This window comes from Mobula hypostoma, chromosome 3 (genome assembly GCF_963921235.1).
Source record: "Mobula hypostoma chromosome 3, sMobHyp1.1, whole genome shotgun sequence".
Classification (NCBI taxonomy): Eukaryota; Metazoa; Chordata; class Chondrichthyes; order Myliobatiformes; family Myliobatidae; genus Mobula; species Mobula hypostoma.
In genome coordinates, this window is record NC_086099.1 from 153,645,890 (window position 1) to 153,669,344 (window position 23,455).

The 23,455-nt window shown below is 42.8% G+C and overlaps 1 protein-coding gene across 4 annotated transcripts in view; it reads right to left on the reverse strand.

The window, feature by feature from the left end:
- Positions 1 to 23,455, reverse strand: part of LOC134344331 (band 4.1-like protein 4B) — a 403,206-nt gene that overhangs the window by 308,339 nt on the left and 71,412 nt on the right. Inside the window, exon 1 of one of the 4 annotated variants that reach the window (XM_063043917.1) lies at positions 23,171 to 23,272. The exons of 2 other annotated variants lie outside the window; for them this stretch is intronic. The gene's annotated coding sequence lies outside the window, so the exon portion shown is untranslated. Of the gene's footprint in view, positions 1 to 22,685; positions 23,148 to 23,170; positions 23,273 to 23,455 lie in introns of those variants that run through there. One more of the 4 variants, XM_063043919.1, reaches the window with a different exon arrangement.

Below are 23,455 nucleotides of genomic sequence, written 5' to 3' on the forward strand. Positions count from 1 at the left end.
CAAGAGCAGATTATTATTTAAATGATAAAACATTGCAGCAAGCTGCTGTGCTGAGGGACGGGAGTGCTTGTGCATGGATCACAAAAGGTTGGTTTGCAGGAACAGCAGGCTATCAAGAAGGCAAATGGAATGCTCGCCTCCATTGCTACAGGGATAGAATTTAAGAACAGGGAGGTTATGCTGCAACTGTACAGGGTACTGGTGAAGCCGTACCTGGAGTACTGCGTGCAGTTCTGGTCTCCTTACTTGAAGGATATACTGGCTTTGGAGGCGGTGCAGAGCAGGTTCACCAGGTTGATTCCAGAGAGGAGGGGGTAAGGCTATGAGGAGAGATTGAGTCACCTGGGACTGTACTCGCCGGGATTCAGAAGAATGAGAGGAGATCTCATAGAAACAATTATGAAGGGATAGATAAGATAGAGGCAGAAATGTTGTTTCCATTGGCAGGTGAGACCAGAACTAAGGGACATAACCTCAAGATTCGGGGGAGTAGACCTAGGATGGAGATGAGGAGGAACTGCTTGTCCCAAAGAGTGATGAATCTACGAAATTCTCTGCCCAATGAAGCAGTGGAGGGTAGATTTTTGCATAGTAGGAGAATTAAGGGTTATGGGGGAAAGCAAGTAGGTGGAGATGAATCCATGGCCAGATCAACCTTGAGCTTACTGAATGGTGGTGCAAGTTTGATGGGTCAGATGGCCTACTCCTACTCCGATTTCTTATGTTCTTACATTGTTCCTACCAACCAGTATGTCTTTAGACTGTGGGAGGATACTGGAGCACTGGGAGGAAACCCAGGTAATCACAGGGAGAACGTAGAGCCTCCTTTCAGGTAGTGGCAGAAATTGAACCCGGTTCACCAGTACAGTGAAATGTTGTGCTAACCCACCACTCTACCATGTTCTGTCTTTAAATGCATGGATTTCCTCCTTATGCACCAATTTCTTTCCATATAATTTGCTACCATCAATTTCTCTTCGTGTAGGTGGATGACTTGTGTAGGGAGGTGGTAGTCAATGGAATTACTATAAATGGGTGCTGGTGGTCTGTATGATTTCAAAGTTCAAATTAAATTTATTACTAAAGTACATACGTGTAACCATATACTATCCTGAGATTCATTTTCTTGCGGACATTCACAGTAAATAAAAAACACACACAATAGAATCAAAGAAAATCCGCACACATCAACAGACAAATAACCAACGTGCAAACAACAGCAAACTGTACAAAACAAAAAGTGAGTCCATAAGTTGTGGAATCAGTTCAGTGTTGGGGTGAGTGAAGTTGAGTGAAGTCACCCTCTTTGGATTAAGAGCCTGATGGTTGAGGAAAAATAACTGCTCCTGAACTTGATGGTGTGAGGCCTGAGGCTCCTGTACCTCCTTCCTGATGGGAGCAGTGAGAACAGACACCTGGACAATGGGGGTCCCTGATGATGGATGCTCCTTCCCTGTGATAGAACTCTTTGTAGATATGTTCAATGGTGGGGAGCGCTTTACCATGATGGACTGGGCTGTATCCACATCTTTTGTTTTTCCCTTTCCATTCAAGGGCATTGGTATTGCCATGATGCAATCGGTCAGTATACTATTCACTTTGTCTATTGAAGTTTGACAAAGTTTAGGATGACATGCCAAATCTTGGCAAACTTCTAAGATTCGGTGGGCTGAAAGGTCTATTTCCATCAAGTACAGTATGAGTATAGCCCTACCTGGATGCTTGACAACCCACGACTGATAGGTTATCAAGGGTATTCAGGGTTGCAGAGGTTACAATAACTGCATCCATCATCGCATTAAATGGTGCAACACGTTCAAGGAGGACATTGACAAGCTACTGCTCCTAGTTTGCATGGAATGAAGCACTACATCCAGAACTACACACACAAAATGCTGAGGAACTCAACAGGCCAGGCAGCATCCAGGGAAATAAACAAACAGTTGACGTTTCAGGCCAAGAAATATCTTCTGCTTATTCATTTCCATGGATTCTGCCTGACCTGCTGAGTTCCTCCAACATTTTGTGTATGTTGCTTGGTCTCCAGCATCTGCAGAACTTCTTGTGTTTACTATATCAAGATGATTTTACATTCTCTTCATGCATCTTATTCATGCACAAGTTTTTTTAAAAGTCTTGCCAGAAATTGACATCAAAATCCTTATCAGAAACCTGGCCAAGTGTTGAGGACTCTGACGTTATACTCCGAATTTCAAAAATTCTTTAAGGGTTGTGCAATTTAATAATTGACTGTTTGGCAATTATCAAAATAGTGCTCTTCAAATGAAATATGTGATATCGTAACACTGCTGCAGTGTTTATCTGGATAAACAATATATCAAATTTCTTTTTCCTTGGTTCGTTGGGCTATATTCTTTGCTTGCTTTGTAAAATTAAACACATTTCAACTATGTCCCATCACACTGTCAGATACAACAGAGTGCATCCAGTGTCAGAATGAACTGTTGTTTTCACTGCAGTTGATAAGCTGTTGTGACTTGCTTGTCAATAGAAGGTATAAAATAAGATCTATTCATCTATTTTACATTTTTATCTCATTTTCAATTTAATTCTCTTATTATGTTTTGTCCTAATTAATCATGGGAAATATTCTGATCCAAAAGCAATCAAGCACAAGATATCCTGGAGCCCTTGACATCTGTCTTCAACAAACATTCACACCCTACTCTCGAATCGTGCATTTATTCACCGATTGAAGATGGTTTGTCTAGAATTGTACCCATTGCCCATGAGAGCTACATACAACGAATCGGTATTTCAATCATCTTGTGCCAATAAATAATGAACAAATGGAAAAGTGGATATATCAGATGATAGACAGATAAAATAGAATATACTATTCAGGCCATGACAAAAGACCACTGCGGTGAGTCTGGAGCCAAATATGGCCCAGAAGTTGTGATACGTTTGTTTTTCCTAAGAACACCAGTGAATCATATATTTTAAAACATTTATTTGTTCTATGATTGCCTGATACTGTCCAAAAATAACTGATTTAATCAAGCCTAAGTTCCACAAATGCCATGACGAGATTGAACTCACATCACAATATCATAAATCCAGGTGATTTGGAGATGCAGTGGCAATATAATTAAACTAAATGGGTATATGGGAAGCTACACATTATCAATGTTTTTGTTTTGCCTTTTGTCCTGAAAGCACTGATTCTTATAAGCAGTAAATAAGCAAGGGAATCAGGACATAGTCCTTGCTCTTTAAATGTAATCAAGTGAGTCACACCTCATGACCTGCTAAGTTTCACTTTCATTGAATACTTTTCACCATTTTCAAAGGTTGTATCTATCCATATAAAAGTAAGAAAGATCATGAGGAGCATCGATAGAGTAAATAGTCAGAATTATTTTCCCATTGTCATAGAGTTATACACCTCAGAAACAGATCCCTCAGCCTAACTGGTTCATGCAATCAAGGTGCCCCTCCCAGGTAATCCCATTTGCCAGCATTTAGTCCACAACCGTATAAACTTCTCCAATCCATATACAAATTGCAAACTGCCACTGATTAGATTTAGGAAGACACCAATATATACCCAAGTAATTTCTTTAACATTAATCAACATATTTTGCTTACTAATTCCAAACTCAGTGTCATGTCCTAACTGATCTCCAACAGTGACACAGCGGTGTCAAGAAAACAACCTCTCCCTCAATGTCACAAAAACAAAGGAGCTGATTGTGGACTACAGGAGAAATGGAGTCAGGCTAACCCCTATTGACATCAATGGATTTGGGATTGAGAGGGTGAACAATTTTAAGTTCCTCAGCATAAACATTACCGTGGATCTCACGTGGTCTGTACACACTGGCTGTGTGGTGGAAAAGGCATAACAGTGCCTCTTTCACCTCAGATGACTGAAGAAGTTTGGTGCGGGCCCCCAAATTCTAAGAACTTTCTACAGAGGCACAATTGAGAGCATCCTGACCGGCTGCATCATCATCTGGTGTGGGAATTGTATTTCCCTCAATTGCAGGACTCTGCAAAAGGTGGTGTGGATAGCCCAGCGCAACTGTAGATGTGAACTTCCCACTATTCAGGACATTTATAGAGACAGGTGCATAAAAAGGGCCCAAAGGATAACTGGCGACCCGAGTCAACCCAACCACAGACTGTTCTAGCTGCTACCATCCGGGAAAGTGTACCGCAGCATAAAAGCCAGGATCAACAGGCTCCAGGACAGCTTCTTCCACCAGGTCACCAGACTGCTTAACTCATACTTACACAACAATATTTCTATGTTATATTCACTATCCTGTTATACATAATATTTATTATAAATTACTATAAATTACACATTGCATATTTAGATGGAGACGTTAACATACAGATTTTTACTCCTCATGTATATGAAGGATGTAAGTAATAAAGTCAATTCAATTCAATTCAGAAAACTGGAACGACTAAACTTTGGAATTCCAAGAGCAAAATCCATCACATAAAATTCTGTTAGGACTCTGCACCTCCTGTGAAAGTTACAACATATTCCCACATCAGTAATAAATGTTGTATCCCGGGAGTTCTTTTCTTGTTTATAATCAGCATCACAAAATTCTTTCACCAATGCTTGAAAATAACAAATGGTTTTAGCCTTTGCCAGAGAAAAAAATTCTAACCTGTTCTACACATCTCAAAAGCCTTTGTAACAATTTCTACACATCAAAATTGTATATGAATGTAAGGTTGAAGCAGATTCGTGGGTTTGGCGAGTGGCGCAGAAAACACTGATTGCAAATAAGTATATCGATTGTTTATTTACAAATGGTAAAAAAAACAACCAAACATTTAAGCTCCCCCAAGTTACACAAACTGCAGAACTAAATATTGAACAAACAGATATTTAGTCAAAAGTGCATGCAGAGCATACTTTCCCAAGGGCACTGTGTAGCATGCCTTAGACAAAGGAGAGAGAAGGCAAGCCTCCTCCACGTGCTATTTTACACACCTCAAGACACCTGAAAATGGAAATGAGTGTCAAGGCACACAAGCCAACCAATGGGAAAAGAGCATCGTGATTTTAAACAAACCAATCATTGACCAGCACGACAAAGGCGGCTGGTGACCGACATTCCTTCTTGAGAAGCAGTTCTAAAGATCCATTGCCCTCATCACAAATACATTTTTGCTCTTCTGTTTTGAATGACCATATCTTTTTTGTTTGAGGCTGTAGTCCCTGTTTCTGGACACCCCATTAAGAGAAAATATCAGCTCTTTATCTATGGAAAGGATGCTGCTTGACCTACTGAGTATCTCCAGCATTTTGTGCGTCTACCCTGTCATGTCCCTTTAGAATTTTGAGTGTCTTCATGCTATGCTGTTAAAAGACCCTGCTACTATACTGCCAAGATGACTCAGACCACCAAATGGCTCATAGGAGCCATGGGCAGCCATTCCAAGTAGAGGACCAGATCACCAAGATACAGACCACTGCTGATACCTGGGAAATTACCTTTCCCCATCTGGATAATGGAATGATTGTTGCAGTAACAGTGCTAATATCTCTAGGTTCAAATAGGACCACCAGGAAAACCTAGCTATAATAGCTATGTCATGACACTTACATGTCTGTGTATCTATGACACATATAACACCTATAATTTACAAACAGTGGATGCACATGCTAGTTAGCTAACACTGGTTTAAATATATTTATCAACTTACTGATGTGTGGTAAGCTTTGGAAGAGGGTAAAAATAATCTGACACTAAACTAGGGAAGGAAATGTAACAGAGGAAATTAAATGTCACAGGAATAAGTCTGAAAGTGGCATAACATAAGGAGTGAATAAGAGATTCAGGAAGGCAACTCAATGGACAACAGCAAACAAAATTGGAGATCTACAAGAGGTCAGAATTGCAGTTATCTCTGGTATTTATAGTGGTATGTAAAATTTTAAAGTACAGTAATGGAAAAAGACTCAAGAGAAATTACAAAACAAAAATCAACACGAGAGGTAGGAGCCTTTCACCTCTTTGTTTGCTTAATATCTACTGTACTTACTCCTGCTTAAAATATTCCAAGATTCTGCTTCCAGATTTATTCAAGGAAGTGCTGTTGACTCATAACCCTCAGAAAAAAAAAATTGCCTCAAATCTTAAAGTTTTTGGGTTTTTTTTTGAGGGTCACATATCAATAGTGGCTTTGTTGCCCGGTGATCACCGCCCCCCCCCCGCTCCCGTTTCTCAAACAACAGGAAACATCCCTTCCATATCTACCCTGCAAAGATTCCTTTCAACCTTGTGTGCTTTAATCAAGATTCTTCTCAATTTTATAAATTCTAGCAGATACAACATATCCTCACAAGGCAAGTTATTCATTTCAGGTTGTTAGTCTGGTAAGCAATCTTTGAAGTACTTCTAATACACAAATACCTTTCCTCAAATAAGGAGACCAATACTGTGCATGGTACTCCAGATGTAGTCTCACCAATGCCCAAGAAACCTGATGCATAATCTTCCAACTCCCTCAGCAACATATGATAAGAATGCAAATAAAGGGAACATTAACAATGTCCAGATTCTAGCCTTTTGGGAGTCATGGCTGGTGGGGGGGGGGGAATGGAGTTGTCAGTGGAGCATTTGGGGTATGCAGAGAGGTTGTGAGGAAGCCAGGGATTGGGGAAGGGGCAGGTTGGAAGAAGAGAGATGGGGGGAAATGGGGATTGAGGAGAGGAGGCGGGGGGGGGGAAGAAAGAGAAAGCGGAACATTACTGATAGTAATGTTCTGCTGGGGACCTTGTACAAAATCCTGCCATCCCATTTGTATGAGAACATAGCCCTCCTCTGCTGTCCCCACAACAATGAAATGATTAAAGTCATCTGATCATCACATAGCTCAGCATGGCATGAGCCACTGAGATAATATGCAACAAAGATTAGAATTATTTTGGTGGCAAGGCCTAAAATCTTACAGGGGGAGGAATTCAAGTATAATGTAGCACAAATTTGTAAGCTGCAACACATTCAAAGACTTTCGAAAAGAAAAAGGAACTATTTAATATACACCAAGGACAGAAACATCATTTATTTTTCTTTGTGAAGTGAGTATAAATCAAAAGTGCAAAGGGGGTGAAACACATCAAAGAGGGTTGCTGACATTATCCGTCATAAGACCAGGTGGACGAAGGTTAAATGGAAGCAAGGTTGAGAAAACAGATGGTTAGTCTGATATAGAAGACACGAAGAGTGATAGCATAGAAATTAGTGAAACATTAAAATTTTAGAACTCACAGATTGAGCACCAATCAAACATACTACTTTGCCCTGCTGTTCTCTAACCTTAAGTATTATGGAGTTTCAAACAAGAGAAAATCTGTAGATGCTGGAAATCTGAGCAACACACACAAAATGCTGGAGGAACTCAAGAGGCCAGGCAGCATCTATGGAAAAGAGTACAGTCGACGTTTCAGCCCAAAAAGTCAACTGTACTCTTTTCCATAAGTGCTGCCTGGCCTGCTGTGTTCCTCCAGCATTTTGTGCATTATGGAGTTTACTCATTCAGGCAAGTGGAGAGTATGCCATCTGACCTTTGACATTTGCCTTGGCTAATCGTAACTTACTTGCTGCATCATACCCAGACTCTGACCTCTAATAGCTTTTGTTAAAATAGAGTTTCCTAGGGCATATAGCCATCGCTATTTAACATGCCATTCCCATTATTATGTACGAGTAGTTTTCGCTACATGTAATCATAGATGTAAAACCTCAGTGCCAAAGTGAATCTGCATAACAGAAGACATATTGAGCAAATTTACAGTGTACATGAAACAGGCATATGTATGGCAATGAGCTAATTCTTACTGTAAAACAAATCACCAATTTTACTAGACATTTATTAAGAATACACACTAATTAAAATATAGATTGTATTATAGTATGGTTTTAGCTTGGACTATTAGACTCCCAAGTCCTTATTTCCGCCACTCCTACCCTCACGCATATACTTGTCTCAACAGATCTTCAGGTGTTGTAAGTGCAGGTTCAGGGCAAATTACATCAGAATGATGTGAATATTAGAAATCAAAAATTAATTATTTCCTTAAGCAGCACTCAAAAATGGAGATATGCGGTGACAAGAATACACATAGATTAAGATGTTAGCTGTCCTGTGTGATCAGCAGTTGGTCTGCCACCTGCCTTCAGGAGAGAGAGAGAGATATAAGGAAAACAATGGAGCAGCATTTGGAGATGTGTAATGAAGGGGAAGGAGAGCTGTCAAGAGCGGCTCCCCCTTTGAACCCTGAACTGTTTGAAGTGATGGACAGGCGATAACCCAGCAGGGGGATAAAAAGGGACAGGTTCGCTAAGGCAGGACACACACGACACCCGAGGTAACGAGACCCTGGAAGCGGTGTGCCTCTCACAAGTCGGTGGGAAGTACCGGGCCATAAACGCACAGGGTGGAAAGGCATGATCGGCGGGAACCTGGTGTGTGTCCACCCTTGCCTGGGTGCCAGGTTCAGCGCAGGGAAACGATCGTATCTGGAAACGGAGGGGTCACGGTCGGTGACCTCAGATGACATCACAAAGGACTCGCCTGAAAGCTGACTGCGAAGGTCTGTATGTGGAAGCCTTGAATATTCATTCGTTTTTGCTCTCTCTCTCCTCCCCCCCCCACTGTCCATCGCCACGGCAGCGATTACTGCGAACTGAACTGAACTTTGCGTTACTTTGAAACTGGTCATTTACCCTAGACAACGATAGAGCTTGATTGATCCTGTTATCTTAATTCTGTGTACATGTGTGTTTATCATTGCTGAACTGTTGCATTCATTATCCTTTTGATTAGAGTACTGTGTTGCTTGTTTCTTTAATAAAACTTTCTTAGTTCTAGTAATCCAGACTCCAACTGAGTGATCCATTTCTGCTGGTTTGGCAACCCAGTTACGGGGTAAGTAACATAAGTGGGGTTCTCGTCCGCGATTTTGAACGCTAAATTTGGGACGGAGTAAATTGATTGGGTCAAAATTCCCGAAAGAAAGAAAAGACAAACAGCAGAAATGGAGGCTGAGGAATTTATAAAGGCGCCGACCTTGGAGGCATTAGAGGATGCCAGGAAATCGGAATTGGTAGCTGTGACCAAACTGTTGAATCTTGCTAAGGGCAAGTCGACAATGAGGAGAGAGGAGATACACAGAGCTATCGTAGAGCACTATGGATCTAAAGGTGTGTTTCCCCAAGGCGAGCTGGGGGTGGTGTCTACTGAAAAACCTGCTGGAGACGCGGTACAGGTACAGCTTGAAAAACTGAGACTCGAGCACGAGTTCCGGGTACGGCAGTTAGAACACGAAGAGAAGCAGTTAGAAAGGCGGGAGAAAGAGAGAGAGTTAGAAAGGCAGGAGAAAGAGAGAGAGTTAGAAAGGCAGGAGAGAGAGAGAGAGAGACAGCTGGAGCGAGAGGAGAAACAGAGGGAAAGGGAATTCGAGCTGGAGAAGTTAAGGATAAGGGCAGAGCAGGGGCTCGTGCCGAACCAAGGTGGAGGGTTCCGGGCGACCCAGGAGGTTAGGCTGGTTCCCCCATTTGACGATACCGACGTGGATCGGTACTTTCTCCATTTCAAAAAAGTGGCTATAAGTCAGGACTGGCCGAGGGATAAGTGGGTTGTTTTGCTTCAGAGTGTACTGAAAGGGAAAGCCCAAGAAGCTTACTCAGTTTTGTCCGCGGAAGATGCCCAGAGGTATGAGGTGGTGAAAGAGGCCATCCTCAGGATTTATGAGTTGGTCCCGGAGGCGTACCGGCAGAGGTTCCGGAATGCGAGGAAGCAGTGGGACCGCATGTATTTGGAGTTTGCCCGTGAGATGCAGACATATTGTGAGCGTTGGTGCGCCTCAAAGGGGGTAGAGGGGGATTATGACAGACTGCTACAGCTGATCCTGATTGAGCAGTTTACAGGTTGTGTCCCTGAGGGTATGAGACCCTACCTAGATGAGAAAGAGGCAGCCACGTTAGCCGCAACTGCTAAGTTAGCGGATGAGTATGCGTTGACGCATAAAATGAAGTTTGCCCCGAGTAAAGGCTACCAGAAGGGTAGTCAGGACGGCGGGGAGAGTCCGCCGGAAAAGTCAGAAAGTAAGCCGGGGACTAGTGAGAAGGATAAGGTAGACCGGGAGCAGTCTGTTATAATTGCGGGGAAGTCAGACACTTTGCATCCAGGTGCTTTGCCCCAAAGAAGGAGACGGGAAAAGGGAAAGCAGTGATTTTGACTGGCTGTATCGAGCTGGTAAACGAACCGCTAGGGAAGGACAGGTCTGCCAAAGTTCAGGAAGGGCGCGAGAAGTTTATCTCGGCCAGATTGATGTCATTGAAGGAGGGGTTAAAACCAGTTCCAGTGCGGATCTGGAGAGACACAGGAGTGTGTCAGTCACTAATACTGAAGAGTGTACTAGAGTTTAGCTCAGAGACGCAGACTGGGGAGGTCAAGGTCAAAGGTATTGGAGAAGGGACAGAGACAGTCCCTTTGCACCAGGTACACTTACAAAGCAACCTGGTCTCTGGACTAGTCACGATCGGGGTGAGGTCCGAATTACCGATGAAAGGCGTGGAAGTCTTGCTCGGTAATGACATCGCCGGGGGAATCGTGTTCCCAGTCGTGAGATTGACAGGTCAGCCTGCCAGCATTGAGGCCCCGCCCATGGACTCACAGGTTCATCACGGGACCGCGGTAGTGAATTTAGCTGAGACGTTTCTGCCAGCCTTGTACAAGAAGGGGGTAGAAAGTGAAAAGAAGGAGTGCAGTGAGGCAAGAGGTAGTGAGGGAGCTGGGACGGACGTAACATTAGCCAGGAAAGAATTTGTGCAGACGCAGGAGCGAGACGAGGGGCTGATGGTTTTGGCAGAGACAGCACTCTCTGACACTGACTTGACAAGGGAACTAGTAGGCTATTGTGTGGAGGAGGAAGTGCTAAGGAAGCAAGGGAGACCAAGTACCGTGCCCGCAGATGAGGAATGGGGGGTGGTGCAAAAGAGTTATGGGGATGAGGTTTTTAACCTGGCCCACAAGGTACCCCCCAGTGGACATTTTGTGGTACTGGAGGGAACAGTTGGTGGAATCATTAAAGAGGTTTACCGGCTGCCCAGGGGGAAGGATGTTAGTGATTATGACTGACGCGAACCGAGACGGTCACAGGCTTTTGATATGCTAACAAACCTAGTCAATGCTAGCGCGGAAATCAATGAAGCTAGGGTCCCCCCAATAAGAGAAAAAAACCATTTTGGAAAGGTGAGTATGGTATCGACCAGATGGGAGAAGGCTATTGTTTTGGCCAGCTCTGCTGATAAGGTCTCTCCCTTAATCTCCGAACAAAGCGACTCTTTAGGAGAAGTAATTAAACGACTCGCACACGTGTGTTTGATTGTCCCGAGGCGATGCAAAGAACTGGTACGTTGGGTGGTGCCTGTTACAATAGGTCAGCCTAGCAAGCAACATCCATATAGAATGAGTAATTCAGTGACTAAAGGGCTGACAAACACAGAGGTGTGTATTGGCAATTTAATACGGCTGTCTGAAGCCAGCTTGAGAGTGAACCTTGAAAAAAAATGAGTTCGGCCACACGAAGGTCACTTACCTGGGAATTGTGGTGACACAGGGGCAGCTGGCAATGATACAAGCTACAGTGCAGGCTATCGCTGACCTCCCAACCCCGACAGACAAGAGGGCCCTCAGAAGGCTCTTGGAGATGGTGGGGTACTGTAGGAAGTTTTGCAATAACTCTGCGGTCACAACCCCTCCCCCTCCCACTAAGCCCTTGCGAGAGAAAACTAAGTCAGAATGGGACGACCCTTGTTATTGTGGTCCGGGATAAAACCAAATGAGAGGTTACATTGATCGCAATTCATCAGTGTTTTTGGCCGCTATGAAGTTTGCTAAGTTGGAGCCTGGTCTAAGGGATTATTAATAACACATATAAAAGGAACAGAAAATGTGATGGCTGACTGTCTGTCAGGTGTTGACAACTTCAAATTCGCTGTATTAGCCAAATAGCTGTTAAAGCTGTATATTTGTGTGTGTGTCAAATAATGTATTCATGTTTGTAATTTTTACCCCCCGGTAAAAATCCTTAAAGGGGGGAAGTGTGACAAGGATACACATAGATTAAGATGTTAGCTGTCCTGTGTGATCAGCAGTTGGTCTGCCACCTGCCTTCAGGAGAGAGAGAGATAAGGAAAACAATGGAGCAGCATTTGGAGATGTGTAATGAAGGGGAAAGAGAGCTGTCAAGAGCGGCTCCCCCTTTGAACCCTGAACTGTTTGAAGTGATGGACAGGCGATACCCAGCAGGGGGATAAAAAGGGACAAGTTCGCTAAGGCAGGACACACACGACACCCGAGGTAATAAGACCCTGGAAGCGGTGTGCCTCTCACAAGTCGGTGGGAAGTACCGGGCCATAAACGCACAGGGTGGAAAGGCATGATCGGCGGGAACCTGGTGTGTGTCCACCCTTGCCTGGGTGCCAGGTTCAGCGCAGGGAAACGATCGTATCTGGAAACGGAGGGGTCACGGTCGGTGACCTCAGATGACATCACAAAGGACTCGCCCGAAAGCTGACTGCGAAGGTCTGTGTGTGGAAGCCTTGAATATTCATTTGTTTTTGCTCTCTCTCTCCTCCCCCTCCCCACTGTCCATCGCCACGGCAGCGATTACTGCGAACTGAACTGAACTTTGCGTTACTTTGAAACTGGTCATTTACCCCTAGACAACGATAGAGCTTGATTGATCCTGTTATCTTAATTCTGTGTACATGTGTGTTTATCATTGCTGAACTGTTGCATTCATTATCCTTTTGATTAGAGTACTGTGTTGCTTGTTTCTTTAATAAAACTTTCTTAGTTCTAGTAATCCAGACTCCAACTGAGTGATCCATTTCTGCTGGTTTGGCAACCCAGTTACAGGGTACGTAACAATGCTAAAAGCAAAAGCTAATGGCAAACAATTGAAAGATGACAAAAAGTAGCAAGAGTAGGATGAAGGTTTATAGTGTGTAACTGGAAGACTATAGGTTGTTGAGGGGAAAAAGTTATTTTTGGTAAAAAGTGCAAAAAAGGTTAACTTCTGCAATGTTGCACAAAAGCAAAATGGGAGCATTGCAGGGAGACCTCACATACAGAACAGATTGTTCCTAAATTCTCAAATGCAATTACAGAGATTTCAATCCTTCAGTAGGGACAATCCGTATGCAGGAAGCTAACTTAAAATCAAGAATCATCTTTAAACAGGTGTGAGAACTCACAGGTGCATGGGTGTACTGGATTTACAGTACTTCTAGTTAATCAGTAGAAAGTGAACATCAACCGGTGAAGGAACATTTGGAGAGTGGAAATCTTAAATTTCTTATTCTTTATTTTTGAACACAGTATAGATAAAATAGATTAAATATCTATCAGATGAATAAATTACAGAACAGTAGACCTTACAATAGCATGCTGTAAAAAATAAAGTGCACTTAACAATTAAAATAGTACAGTAAAAAATAGAGGCAGATCCTAGAAAATAAAGGAGAACTAAACAAGAGAAGAAAAAATAAACTGATTTAAATAAATAAATATGCAAGTTCTTACAGAAAGTGAAATACTTAAATTTAAACAGGAAAATTACTACAGAGGGAAGCAAATATACTGAAAATATAAAGGACTATGACAGTGTTAAATAGATTCAGAGAAACAGCGCATGCATGCACAACACTTGCAGGTAAAGTGAAAGGAATGTTAGGTTAATTAAATCCTCAGTTTGTGGAAGAGTTGGGAGTGAGGGAGAAATGCGGGAAAGTAGCATCTTATGATGTATAAGATATGGAAGAGGTGGAACTCTTAATATCACAAATACAGATGCAGAAAAAAGTTCAGCCAGCCAAAGATAAACTTGAGTATTCAATATTTTAGTTTTATTTGACTAATACTGTAAATATGTTGTTGTTTAAGCATTCCTAATTTGTTTAAATAATCATTCCAGGTTATACGTAAAGATATGCAAATTATATGTGTCATGACACTACCACATGATACGTATGCATCTTGCTTAAAATAAAAACTAAGACTCCCATCTTTTCCTTTGAATTATTTTTACGTTTTGGAGTTACAAAACATAACAGTGGTGACAAGGAAGTTTTAAACAAACCCAAGATGACTGCCTACCAGTTAAAGCACAGTGAGACATTCAAGTTTTAAAAAACAGTGCCGCGAGATGTGATGAAGTTTTTTTTAAAATGCAGCGCAGCACGTGCAGGAACAGTCAAGCTTTAAAAAATGCAGAAAACAAAAGAATTCACGGCTTCGTAAACAGTGAACACAAAGTGGTAATAATCATAAAAAAAGCAGCAGAAACAGAATCACAATCAGGTTTAGTATCACCAGCATATGTCATGAAAGTTGTTTACAGCAGCAGAACAATGAAATACATGATAATGTTCATGATAACATGAATATACCAACTAACTGGTATGTGTCGCTCCTGTACACCCTCTCATCACCACCTGAGATTCTGCCAGCAATGGCTGTATCACCAGCAAATTTATAGATGGCATTTCGGGTATGCCTAGCCACGTAATCACGATGTAGAAAGAGCAGAGCAGTGGGCAAAGCACACATCCCTGTGGTGCACCAGTGTTCATTGTCAGCGAGATTGAGATGTTATTCCTAAGCCACAAAGACTGTGGTCTCCCAATACGACGGCAGAAATGGCTGGCTAAATTGGAAGGACTGACATGTTTGATCGCACAAAATATAACCGGATTTTGTATACTGAGCAGTATTTTAGTCATAGTCATGCTTTATTGATCCCGGGGGAAATTGGTTTTCGTTACAGTTGCACCATAAATAATTAAATCGTAATAAAACCATAAAGTTAAATAGTATTATGTAAATTATGCCAGGAAGTAAGGCCAGGACCCGCCTATTGGCTCAGGGTGTCTGACCCTCCAAGGGGGGAGTTGTGAAGTTTGATGGCCACAGGCAGGAATGACTTCCTATGACGCTCTGTGTTGCATCTCAGTGGAATGAGTCTCTGGCTGAATGTACTCCTGTGCCCAACCAGTCCATTATGTAGTGGATGGGAGACATTGACCAAGATGGCATGCAACTTGGACAGCGTCCTCCTTTCAGACACCACCGTCAGAGAGTCCAGTTCCATCTTCACAACATCACTGGCCTTACGAATGAGTTTGTTGATTCTGTTGGTGTCTGCTACCCTCAGCCTGCTGCCCCAGCACACAACAGCAAACATGATAGCACTGGCCACCACAGACTCGTAGAACATCCTCAGCATCGTCCGGCAGATGTTAAAGGACCTCAGTCTCCTCAGGAAATAGAGATGGCTCTGACTCTTCTTGTAGACAGCCTCAGTGTTCTTTGACCAGTCCAGTTTATTGTCAATTCGTATCCCCAGGTATTTGTAATCCTCCACCATGTCCACACTGACCCCCTGGATGGAAACAGGGGTCACCGGTACCTTAGCTCTCCTGAGGTCTACCACCAGCTCCTTAGTCTTTTTCACATTAAGCTGCTCACACCATGTGACAAAGTTTCCTACCGTAGCCCTGCACTCAACCTCATCTCCCTTGCTGATGCATCCAACTATGGCAGAGTCATCAGAAAACTTCTGAAGATGACAAGACTCTGTGCAGTAGTTGAAGTCCGAGGTGTAAATGGCGAAGAGAAAGGGAGACAATACAGTCCCCTGTGGAGCCCTAGAGCTGCTGATCACTCTGTCGGACACACAGTGTTGCAAGCACACGTACTGTGGTCTGCGGTCTCAATGCGCCGGTCGTGCATGCAGCCTGTTACAGTTGCTCCATCTAGTTTCTTACTTTTTAAACTTTTTAACTTGGGTTATTTGTTGTATTTTTTTCTCACAGTAACACGTTGAAGCTGCACCCTCTCTAACATGCTGGTGGAGAGAGTTTTATTTGGTTTTTTAGCACTGGAAATAGTTACATCCGGACACGTCTCATTAGTGGGGCAGCAGTATGGTCGCATTGTTTACTCCAGGGACCAGCTGATTGCGCTTATGCCGGCCAGTTTAGCGAACAGAGCAGTGGACACCCCGGCTGAAATCTGGAGGAAAACACACAGAGGATGCAGAGGGGGATCAAAAAGGTGAGGGAAGAGGACCGGGTCGAGACAACAGAGGCTTACGGAGAAGAGAAGTTATAAGCTGTGTCTCCCCTCTCTCATCATGAGCAATGTGAGATCGCTGGGTAATAAAATGGACAAATTGACGGCGCTTGTCAGGAGTCAGAGAACATTTCGGGAGAGCAGTGTCATGTGTTTTACTGAAACGTGGCTGCACAAGGACATACCCGATCAAAACGTTCCCATAGAGAGCTTCCAGACCACTCGGGCTGACCGGAATTGCACTGACAGCAGTAAGCATAAAGGAGGGAGGGGCTTGCGGTTCTGGTAAACAACAGATGGTGCAATCCTGGTCATATTACGATCAAGGAACGTGTTTGTAGCCCAGATATTGAACTTTTTGCTGTTGGACTCCGGCCATATTATTTGCCAAGGGAAATCTCGCATGCAATTGTGGTTGTTGTGTACATCCCTCCCTCTGCCAACCCGACGTCGGCGTGTAACATCATTTACACCGTCATAGCCAGATTACAAACCCAGCACCCGAGTGCCCTCATTACCATCTCTGGTGACTTCAACCATGTTACCATGGCTAGAACACTGCCCCAACTTCACGCAGTACGTAAACTGTACAACCAGAGGGGAGAGGACTCTGGATTTGATGTACGTTAACGTTAAGGATGCATACAGCTCCTCTCCCCTCCCCCATTGGGAAGGTCAGATCACAACCTGGTGCATCTAAAACCCTGCTAAGTGCCTCTGGTGAAGAGTAAACCTGCAACCTCGAGGACAGTAAGGAAGTGGTCGGAGGAGGCTTACGAGGCACTCCAGGGCTGTTTTGAGGTGACAGACTGGCAAGCACTCTGTGAGCCACATGGAGAGGATATTGATGGGCTCACAGAGTGCATCACTGATTACATCAGCTTCTGTGTGGACTGCAATGTTTCGACAAGAACTCTCCTTTGTTATTCAGATAACAAGCCATGGGTAACAAAGGACATTAAGGACATCCTGAACGCTAAAAAGAGGGTGTTTAGAGATGGAGATAGGGAGGAGCTGAGGGCAATACAGAGGGACTTGAAAGCCAGGATCAGGGAGGCTAAAGACAGGTACAGGAGGAAGCTTGAGTGGAAACTCCAGCAGAACAACATGAGAGAGGTCTGGAGGGGGATGAGGACCATCACTGGATTCCACAAACTAGCAACAGAGAAGCTGAAGGCAGTGTGGACAGGGCCAACGAACTTAACCTGTTCTTTAACAGACTTGACATTGTGGCCCCTACCCATCCCCCAGATGAGTCATCTGTTGTCGGCCCCCAACCAACACATATTCCACTCTCCCCTCCTACCCCTCCTCACAGTCCCCCACCCTGCTCTCATGACTATACCCCCCCCCACACGAAACTTCACAGCTGAACAGGTGAGAAGGCAGCTGAAACGTCTCAACCCAAGCAAGGCTGCAGGACCGGATAGTGTCAGTACCAGGGTGCTCAAAGCCTGTGCCCCTCAGCTATGTGGAGTACTTCGCCATGTCTTCAACCTGAGCCTGAGGCTCCAGAGGGTTCCTGTGCTGTGGAAGACGTCCTGCCTCGTCCCTGTGCCGAAGATGCCGCGCCCCAGCGGCCTCAATGACTACAGACCAGTGGCATTGACCTCCCACATCATGAAGACCCTGGAGAGACTTGTTCTGGAGCTGCTCTGGCCTATGGTCAGGCCACACTTAGATCCCCTCCAGTTCGCCTACCAGCCCCGACTAGGAGTTGAGGATGCCGTCGTCTACCTGCTGAACCGTGTCTACGCCTACCTGGACAAGCCAGCGAGCATTGAGAGAGTCATGTTTTTTGACTTCTCCAGTGCGTTCAACACCATCCGCCCTGCTCTGCTGGGGGACAAGCTGACAGCGATGCAGGTGGATGTTTTCCTGGTGTCATGGATTCTTGATTTTAAAGCAAATGAAATTACTGATGAGCAACAACTACAATGTAGCCAGCCATTTCTACCTAACCAGAAGACCACAATAAGCAACAATTTTCCTGACTGCCTTAGATTTAAACACATAGAGTTTGCTTAGGAGTTTGACTGCTCCAACCAAACAGGCCAAAGTCAGTTTTTCTGATATATGAAAGTAATGCAAGAACATTTAGAACCAAAGCCACTGCTGATCGCAGAACATTTTAGGAGCCATAAGTGGAATCAAAAGGAAGTAGAATCCATTTCAGCATTTGTGGTCGAATTGAAGAGATTGGCTGAACATTGCATAATTGGATTTTAAGAAGGCCTTTGGCAAGGTGGCTTCTTAACAAGCTACAGGCCCATAGTATTACAGGAAAGATTCTAGCATGGATAAAGCAGTGGCTGATTAGCAGGAGGAAAAGAGTGGGGGAAAAAGGGAGCCATTTCTGGTTCGCTGGCAGTAAGTAGTGGCGTTCCACAGGAGTATGTTTTGGGACCACTTCTTTTTACATTACATGTCAATTATTTGGATGATGGAACTGATGGCTTTGTAGCAAAGTCTGGATTACATATTAAATTGATCCGAGGATAGGTGGAGGGGTAGGTAGTTTTGAGGAAGTAGAGGCTACAGAAGGACTTAGACAGATTAGGAGAATGGGCAAAAAAGTGGCAGATTGAATACAGTGTTCAGATGTGTATGGTCATGAACTTTGGTAGAAGAAATGAGAGGGTTGACTATTTTCTAAATGGAGAGAAAATACAAAATTCTGAGGTGTAAACGATTTGGGAGTCCTTGTGCAGCATTCTCTCAAGGTTAATTTGCTGGCTGAGTCTGTGGTGGGGAAGGCAAATGCAGCATTACCATTCATTTCAAGAGGCCTAGAATATAAAAGCAAGGATATAATGTTGACACTTTATAAAGCACTACTGCTGCCTCACTTGGAGCAGTTTTGGTCACCTTATGTTAAAAAAGAAACTGGTGAGAGCTCAGAGGAGGTTCACAGAAATAATTCCAGGATTGAATGGCTTGTCATATGAAGAGTATTTGATGGCTCTGGGCCAGGGGTGACCTCATTGAATGGTGGAAGGCCTGGATAGAGCGGATGTGGAAAGGATGTTTCCTATAGTGAGAGAGTCTAAGATCAGAGGACACACCTCAGAATAGCGGAGCATCCTTTTGGAATGGAGATGTGGAGGAATTTCTTTAGCCAGGGTGTGTGAATCTGTGGAATTCTTTGCCACAGGCAGCTTTGTAGGCCAAATCTTTATGTATATTTCAGGCAGAGGTTGATAGATTCTTGATTGGTTAGAGTTTGAAGGGATACAGGGAGAAGGCAGGATATTGGGGATGAGGGGAAAATTTGGTCAGCCATGATGAAATGGCAGAACAGAATCAATGGGCCAAATGGCCTAACTCTGCTCCTCTAATCTTATGGTCTTATGGTCTCATTGGCAGTGTAATGATGGGCTTAATGATCATAAGACCATAAGACATAGGAGCAGAATTAGGCCATTCAGCCCATTGAGTCTGCTCCACCATTCCATCATGGCTGATCCCAGATCTCACTCAACTACATACACCTGCCTTCTCACCATATCCTTTGATGCCCTGACCGACCAGGTAACCATCAACTTGATGCACTGAAGCACTCGAAACTGACGCACTAAGAAATCATTTAGTTTGTGGAATCTTAAAGACAAAATTCAAAAACAGTTCCCAGCTGAAGCACACCTTGCATTTATGAGCAGTTGAAATAGCTGTATCAATAGAAACAGCAGACGTGCAAATGAGTTGCAGTCAGGACTGAAAGTGAGCATGAACAAATTGCAATGTCTATACAGAAACCAGCCTGGCTGGACAAATTGTGTTACCATTGTGGCAGGGGCTTACAAACACCAGATCAATGCAGATTAAAGGTGAAACTTGCAGAAAATGTAACAAAGTAGGTCACACTCAAAGAGTATATCCAGCAGACAAAAATAAACAGACTGCATAGAGAAGAGGAAAAGATAAAAAGTCAGGTTGCAATTTCAAAAACAACACTATTCTTCATGCCATTGAAACAAAAAGACAAAATAAAATACTCAAAAAGTCAGGATTTGTCCTTGGCTACAATCTGCTATCCATTATGGACAATTTGGCACATCCTCTCCATGACCTACTGAATAAGCAGCAGCGCACCTTTTCAAAAAGACTCATTCAGCTCTGCTGTCATAAGGATCATTACAGAAAATCTTTCCTACCAAATGCAATAAGCATATACAACAGTTCATTTCTGAGCGACAGGAGAACATGCATCACAGTCTCTGCTTTATTATATCATACATTATTATTGCGTATTATTGCACATTGTTACATTATTGTGTATGTTATTATTCTGTATGTTATTGTTAGTTAAGTCTGCAAACTGCTAAGTGTGTTTTTAAATATTGCTCCTGTAACGAAAGCATTTTCCACTTGGGATCAATAAAGTAATTATTATTGTTAGAAAGCTGATAGTGATAAGAGTGACACACAGGACTGATTTGTCTTGAGATTTACAATGTGAAAATTAATAATAGACACAATACGGCTTATACCAGAAGTGAATGGCAAATTCATTAAAATGGAACTGGTCATGGGCTCAGCTGGTTCAGTCATTCTACAAAATGAGTTAGAAAGGCATTTCAAAGACACTAAACCGAAGCCTGTAAATATCCAACTCAGAACTAATGCTTTGAGAATGACATTCGTAACTGTAAAACGCAGCAACCAACCAGCCACATCATACGTGGTTAAAACAGGAGGGCCAGCATTGCGGGGGCATAACTGGTTGAGACAATTGCAACTTGATTGCAGATCCATCCACCATTATTTGCATGCCACACCACCTGTGAAAGAGTAAACTGGAAGCCAATTAAGGAAGATACTGGATGATGCCACAACTGTCACCATGCTACACACCATGAACTGTTGCCAACAGGGGGCAAACAGGTGATAGTGCCAACCTCTATGCCTCTGGTTGGAAAGCATATTGAACCAAGTAAGGGCTATGATGTTCAGAGGAATCAAGAAAGTGACAAAAGCAGGGGCCCGACTACAACAGTTTTTGTAGGCAACATATCTGAGAAAGCTTCTTGCAAAATGTGGCTTAGTTTTAAAGTGGAAGAGAGTTCAAGGCGCTTCAGGAAAGTTGCAAGCATTTGGTTTTTGTGAGTATAAGGAACCAGAATTTACTCTGCATGCATTAAGGTTAATTGCATGAACTTCAAGTGGAAGACAAAAAGTTACTTGTAAAAAGCAGACACTAAGACCAAAGCCCAGATGTATGAATGGAAGGTCAAAAAGAAAGGAGTCAATGGAGATATGAATACAGAGGATTCATCAGATCACAAAGAGAGCAATAGAAGGATTAACAAGAGAATACTCCAGTGAACTCAGTGGACCTTATCAAGATGCACAAACTAGAAGAAAAGGGAAGAAGAAAAAGGGCGTCCAGAGCTGTCAGAACTACTTTCTGCAGCCTCAGAGTCAACTCCTGCCACCACCATAGAGGAGACCCAGAACCTGAGATTGTTTCACAGCCACAGGTCTCACCTGCCAAGCAGTGTGACCTCCTTTGTCAGGAAAGACATTATCCGACAAGAGTAAGAAATCCTCCAGAGCAATCTTTCAGTCTGAATAGGACAATTTAAAAATTGACTATGCTGTGGATGTCTGTATAGTAGTTGTATTATATAGTATACTGTGCATATAGTTGAGATGAATTCTAAATTAAGTTGGAGTTTAAAGCTGAGCAGGGAGGAATGTTGTGTATTTAATATTTCAGTATTATTTAAGTAACATAAGTATGTTGCTGATTCAGCAGTTTTTACTTAAGTAATTCATCACAGGTTATATGTAAAAATACATGAATTGAATACGTCATGACACTACCACGTGACCCATGCGACCGACCTTGAAGTAAAAGCTAAGTTAGGCTCACATTTCGGAGTCCTTTTGAATTAATTTTGTGTTTTGGAGTTACAAAGCATAACATAAACAATATTCTAGGTCCTTACAGTCCCACTTAATTTTGCACTAGATGCTACAGAGATCGGAAACCAAATTAAAATCTTGCAAACTTCAAAAGAATAGCGCAAATCATCAAATTTGAGTGTCAGCTATTATCATAAATTAAGAGTACAGAAGGAAGTCTATTCAGCCCATTGCGTTTGTACTATTTCTCTACAGTAACAATATAGCTTGTCCCACTCTCTTGTCTTTTGCCCATAACTCCGTAAATTCTTTGTTTTCTAGCACCATCCAATTCCTATTTGAAACTACAACTGACTTTGTCTCCAACCACTATGAAGGCAATTGTGCATTCCAAACCTTGCCTAAAGTCTCTTCACATCAAAAGTCTTCTCACATGCCACTTTTAGTTCTTTCACGTTTGTTCTACATATCTCTTCACCCTTCACACAGTGGTCTTTATCTAGCTTGCCTTTCTCATCTGTACTCACTTCACCAGAATCAAGAGGTAAAATTACAAATTATAAACATATGATCATTTATAAGAAAGCAGTGGAAACTCTGACAAGGGGCCATCTGGAAGATCAGGTCAGGTAAAGAGGGAGAACATATATTCTGAAGGAATTAAAATATGTACTTACTTTCTTGGAGGAGCTCTATTTTGGTTGGAATGTTGATGTTCTATTCCAAAACCTTAGGACAGGTTACCACATGCAAATTCACAAAGTGTATGCCAATAAATAAAATGGCGAAGTAGAGGGATTTATTGATACCTTTTAGAGACATTATGTGGAGTGACCTCAGAAGCAAAGCTCTTACAATTCCACAGGGGTGAGTATTGGAATCACAATGTACAACTTTGTATAAATGACAGAGGACAGATAAGGATACAACAAAGAACACAGGACAGTACAGCACACAAACAGACCCTTCGGCACACAATGTTGTGCCAAACCAATTAAATTACTAATCAAATGGCTAACTAAACTCATTTCTTCTGATCTCCACACAATGTCCAGATTCTTCCATTTTCCTCACATTTAAATGTCTCTTAAAAGTCTCTAATGTCTCTACCACCACCAGAGGCAGTACATTCAGGCACTGAAAGTAATCCAGTGAATCCTACCTTAGAGGCCCTGCTCCTCGATGTTACAATGAAAATAGTCAGTCACAGGAAATGAGAATGGTCAGTGATATTAATGAGTGCAGCATAATCCAAAGAGTACAGATCATCTAGGTCAATGGACAAATGCAGGAAGTCCAAAGTTCTGGAGTTTAGTAAGAAGAGACAAGCATGGATTACGTATTAAATTGCAGAATATTTGACAGAATGAAGCAATAAATGTTTCCAAGAGTCTAAAAGGATTGGCTATTAAAAATTTACATGAAGTTATGTTTGTCATTTTGTAAT